We start from the raw sequence: 5,642 nt of genomic DNA on the forward strand, positions 1-5,642 counted from the left end.
ATACTGAATCTATAGGATATAACTAATGAAGAGTTTTAAAATAATTTCTTAGCCCTAAACACATAAGTATAAAATAAGAAGAAAGATCACAGGTAAATAACCTAACCTTTCACAATTGGAAACTAAAAATAGAAGAACTAAACTAAACTTAAATCAAGGGGAAGGCTGAAAATTACAAATATTAGAACAATAATAAATTATGTAGAAAACAGAAAAATAATAGAAATACCAAAACCAACAGTTGACTCTATAAAAAGATTTCAAATACATTAGTGAACATTTGTGTGGTACCAGAATATAAATAGATACATATATCAATAAGATAGAATTGACACTCCAAAAACAAGCCTTTATGTATATGGTCAATTGACTTCAACTGTGGAGTAACAACATTTCTATGAAAAAAAATATTATTTTCAATAAATGGTCCTGTCTATTAAATATCCACATGAAAAAGCATAAATTTGGACCCCTATGTTATACCATATGTAAAAATTATCACAAAATGTATCAAAGGCCTACATGTAAGAGCAAAATCTATAAAAGTTTTAGAAGAAAACATATAAATACGTGTTACTTTTGTTGGACAAAAGTTTTTGAGATAAAGCATCAAAAGGACAAGTGACAAAATAAAACTTAAATAAATGGAGTTTCATCAAAATTAAGCTAACACCCCTTATACATCAAAGAACATCATTAAAACCTCAAATGACAACTCATAGAATAAGGCAAAATATTTACAAGTCACATCTTGGATAAGAGACTTGTATCCAAAATAGCATTGTTTTAAAAAATATTTTACAATCAGAATAAAAAGAGAACTAATGTAATTTTAAAATGGGCAAATTTACAGGAAAAAAAACAAAAGACCTCATTAAAAAGTTGGCAAAGGAAATGAACAGGTATGTCTCAAAACAAAAACAAAACAAAACAAAAAAAAACCACACATGTGGTCAAAAAACATGAAAAAAAGCTCTACATCACTGATCATTAGAGTAATGCAAATCAAAACCACAATCAGATAACATCTGACACCAGTCAGAATGGCAATTATTAAAAAGTCAAGAAACAACGAATGCTGGCAAAGTTGAGAATAAATAGGAACGCTTTTACACTGTTGGTGGGAACATAAATTAGTTCAATCACTGTGGAAGACTGTGTGGTGATTTAGAACCAGAAACACCATTTGATTGCCGGGTATATACCCCCAAAAATATAAATCATCCTATTATAAAGATACATGCATGTGTATGTTCATTACAGCACTATTCACAATAGCAAAGACAGGAAATCAGCCCAAATGTCCATCAATGATAGACTGGATAAACAAAATATGGTACATATACACCAGGGAATACTATGCAGCCATAAAAAGGAACGAGATCATGTCCTTTGCAGGGACATAGATGAAGCAGGAAGCCATTATCCTCAGCAAACTAATGCAGAAACAGAAAACCAAACACCACATGCTCTCACTTATAAGTGGAAGTTGAACAATGAGAACACATGGACATGATGGGTGGGGAACAGCACACACTGGGGCTTGTCAGGGGATACCAGTCAGGGGAGAGCATTAGCAAAAAGATGCATATTGGGCTTAATACCTAGGTGATGGGTTGATAGGTGTGGCAAACCACCATGGCACATGCTTACTTATTGTATTAGTCAGAGTTCTCTAGAGGGACAGAACTAATAGGATATATATATATTCTATCATATATATATTCTATTTTACATATATATTAGTCAGGGTTCTTTAGAGGGACAGAATAGGATATATATATTCTCTATAGAAAGAAAGAATATATATATCTTATTCTATATATAGGATATATATATAGAGAGAGAGAATACATATAGATATATGGAATATATATAGATATATAGATATATAGAATATTCCTTATTCTATATATAGAATATATATATATCTTATATATATCCTATCCTAATAGAATATTCTATATATACATCCTAATCGGATATATATATTCTATACATAGTATATTCTCTCTCTATATGATATACATATCATATGAGATATACATGTATATATGATACTTATATCATATATATATAAAGGGGAGTTTATTAAGTATTAAGTCACATGATCACAAGGTCCTACAACAGGCTGTCTGCAAGCTGAGGAGTAAGGAGGGCCAGTCTGAGTTTCAGAACTGAAGAACTTAGAGTCCAGTGTTTGAGGGCAGGAAGCATCCAGCATGGGTGAAAGATGTAGGCTGAGTGGCTAGGCCAGTCTTGTCAATTCACACTTTTCCTGCCTGCTTGTATTCTAGCCACACCGGCAGTTGGAAACACAATCGAATAATGTCTCTCCAAATAAGATTATGACACAAAGCCAGAGAGTTGAAATAACCCTAAGGTAGGACCATAAAGGTATATTGTTGGCCTTACCAGCTGAAGGTAAATTGCTTCTGGTAGGCCTTATGGACAGGAATAGAGAAAAAGTCATTTGCCAAGTCAATGTCTGCATACCAGGTCCCAGGAGATGTGTTAATTTGCTCAGGCAATAAAACCACATCTGGTACACCAGCTGCAATTGGAGTAATGACTTGGTTAAGCTTATGATAATCCACTGTCATTCTCTAAGATCCATCTGTCTTCTGCACAGTCCAAACGGGAGAGCTGAACAGGGATGTGGTGGGGATCACCACCCCTCTGTCTTTCAAGTTCTTGATGGTGACACGTATCTCCACAGTCCCTCCAGGGATGTGATATTGTTTTTGATGGACTATTTTTCTAGGTAGACGCAGCTCTAATGACTTCCATTTGGCCTTTCCCACCATACTAGCCCTCACCCTACCAGTCAGCCAATGTAGGGGTTCTGCCAGCTGCAAAGTATGTCTATGCCAATTATGCATTCTGGCACTGGGGAAATGACCACAGGATGAGTCCAGGGACCCACTAGACCCACTGTAATCAGACCAGAGCTAAACCTTCATTAATTACCTGACCTCCATAAGCCCGTACTTTAACTGGAGGACCACAATCATGTTCTGGGTCCCCTGGATCAACCCCTGGATCCTCAGAGCCAAGGTCCAGTAGTTCCTAAAATATCTGATAATTTCACTTTCCCAATGCACAGTTACCCTGATAAAAGACTGGAGGTCTCCTTGGGGAATGACGGAAGAAAGATTAACAGCATAAATTTTTGGTAATGTAGTGGGGTCCTTCCTCAAGGAGACCTCGCCTCCTCTTTATTCAAGGGGTTCTGGGTCTGTAAACTGGTTCAAGTCTGGAAATTGATTGAGGGGCTATGATTCTCTGTTTTTATAATTCAAATTAGCCTTTTGTCCATTAGACCTAGAAGTTTTCTGCTTGTATAAATTAAGTAGGAATGCAGTAGTTTTCCTATCAATTTCACTTCTAGGAATACTGATTAATTAGCCAATGTCAGAGCTCTACATGAGTCAGACTATTCTGATTGCTGCTTTGCCTCTGCTATCCATTATGGTAGCTACACCCACCTTGCCTTTGATGGTTAAGTGCCTCCTCTTGGCCCCTGCCACCTTGGGATCCAATTATTTCCATTGTATTTCAGTTTGGTATTTGAGTGACTGTGGCTCCCACTGTTAGATCTGACATATAAAGAAGAGCAATTACACGGCTCTTCAAAGATTCAGATGCTGCCCTCACAAATCTATTTTGCAAGGCATCGGTCAAGGGTATATCTTCTGAACCCTTCCAACTGGGATGAGTAGGTCTAAAGTGACTAATCCACCCTACCATCCCAATCTCCCTAAGCCTTTGGATCTCTTCCTCTATATTAAACCAAGGGAGATCAGGCATATCCAGCTCACAGTGGGCCATCTTTTAGTTCATATTTCAGTTAACCAACAAACTATTAGCTCCTTTTTTAACTCCCTGAACTGCAACATTAAATGCAGGGTCCCTACTTAGCAGACTCAAATCCATAAATTCAGGTCCAATCTAACTCTGTATTCCTTCCACCATTATCCCACACCATTAATATCCATTCCCGTGCCATTGTCCAGATTTCTATTTATATAAATTAGAAAACTTAAGCAATTATTTTTGAGTGTAGCACACCGCTTCATGGGTCTCGCTCTCAACCTCACCTCTAGGGGCCTACTGGGACTTTAGTCTAGTTATAGGTCTAGAAACAAACAGGGTGTTAGGGGTAGCTCCTGAGGAGAATCAACATTATCTTGCCTGGCATCTGCCTCAGGGGAGGCCATGACTGTTGCCTCAGGCAGCACAGGGTTTATCTCCTCAGACAAAGGTGGAAAGGCTGATGGCAGCATGGGTTGAGGAAGGGATGTTGCCACTCTTAGAGTTGGGGAGGCTGTTTCCTCTGGCAAAAAGTTTCATCAGAGTTTAAAAACTTAGTGTCCTCAGCTTCATCAGGGTCCTCCCACACGTCTGCATTTCAAGTTGCAGGGTCCTATTATTTTCCAATCAATGCCCTCACTTTACCAGTAGACACTTGTCAAAGCTGTGCATGCACCTTACGTTGCAGTCAGCCACTTGCATGATAAGAACTTGTGTCTGTTTTTCCACAATTTCAGCTCTTTTTCTACAGGAGATAAGACTCCCACTCAGGGTAATCTTAGCAGATGTGAGGCTCAGTATCTCTCCTGAAGCCGGGAGATATAATCCCTAAGTGTATTATTTTCTTTCATCAATATGTTCACTGAACTTAGGAGCCACCAACCAGCTTCATTATGTTCCTTGGTTCTCCATACATGGTCAAAGGTATTATGTGTAGAGTCACTGAACTCCTTGCCTCTCACAAGTGGTAAATCAGCAATGTCAAAAGCATTTATTTTGCATAATTCTCTAAACAGTTCTGGCCAAGGACTATCAGTGTTCTCCATATTATTAGAAGTAGAGTCCTTAGAAATTTTGGGTCTAATCATATTAAGCATTCAACTCTGAGAACCCCAAAACCAATGAAAGAACTCCATCTTTACTCTCATGGTCACAAGGTCCCGCAATAGGCTGTGTGCAAGCTGAAGAGTAAGGAGAGCCAGTCCGAGTTCCAAAACTGAAGAACCTGGAGTCTGATGTTCAAGGGCAGGAAGCAACCAGCATGGGAGAAAGATGCAGGCTGAGAGGCTAGGCCAGTCATGTCAGTTCACATTTTTCCTGCCTGCTTATATTCTAGGCATGCTGGCAGCTGATTAGATTGTGCCCACCCAGGTTAAGGGTGATCTGCCTTTCCCAGTTCATTGACTCAGATGTTAATCTCCTTTGGCAACACCTTCAATCAACACTTTGTATCCTTCAGTACATCAAGTTCACACTCACTATTAACCATGTAATAAACCTGCACATCCTGCACATGTATCCTGGAATGTAAAAAATAATAATAATAATTTAAAAATGGACAAAGAGCTTGAATAGACATCTCTCCAAAGATAACAAAGGCTCAACAAGCACACAAAAAAAGACACTCAAAATCATAAGTCATTAGGGAAATTCAAATAAAAACCAATGAGATATACTTTCACATCTACTAGGATGGTAAATTTTTAAAAAGCAGACAATGACAAGTATTCATGAGAATGTGGAGAAAATGAAATGCAAAAGGATGCAATCACTTTGGCAGTTCTCAAAATCTTAGATATAAGAATTATCATGTGACCTAGTAATTCCTC

At 38.0% G+C, this 5,642-nt stretch overlaps 1 long non-coding RNA gene across 1 annotated transcript; it reads right to left on the minus strand.

The window, feature by feature from the left end:
• Positions 1-2,112: 2,112 nt before the first annotated feature.
• LOC117086292 lies at positions 2,113-5,302 on the minus strand. The gene is made up of 3 exons (XR_004438263.1): positions 5,293-5,302; positions 4,697-4,699; positions 2,113-2,278 (listed from the first exon to the last, which is right to left on the minus strand). It is a non-coding gene; the product is annotated as an uncharacterized LOC117086292 (long non-coding RNA).
• Positions 5,303-5,642: the final 340 nt, after the last annotated feature.

The sequence above is a fragment of the Trachypithecus francoisi genome, unplaced genomic scaffold (genome assembly GCF_009764315.1).
Source record: "Trachypithecus francoisi isolate TF-2019V2 unplaced genomic scaffold, Tfra_2.0 Lachesis_group1, whole genome shotgun sequence".
Classification (NCBI taxonomy): domain Eukaryota; kingdom Metazoa; phylum Chordata; class Mammalia; order Primates; family Cercopithecidae; genus Trachypithecus; species Trachypithecus francoisi.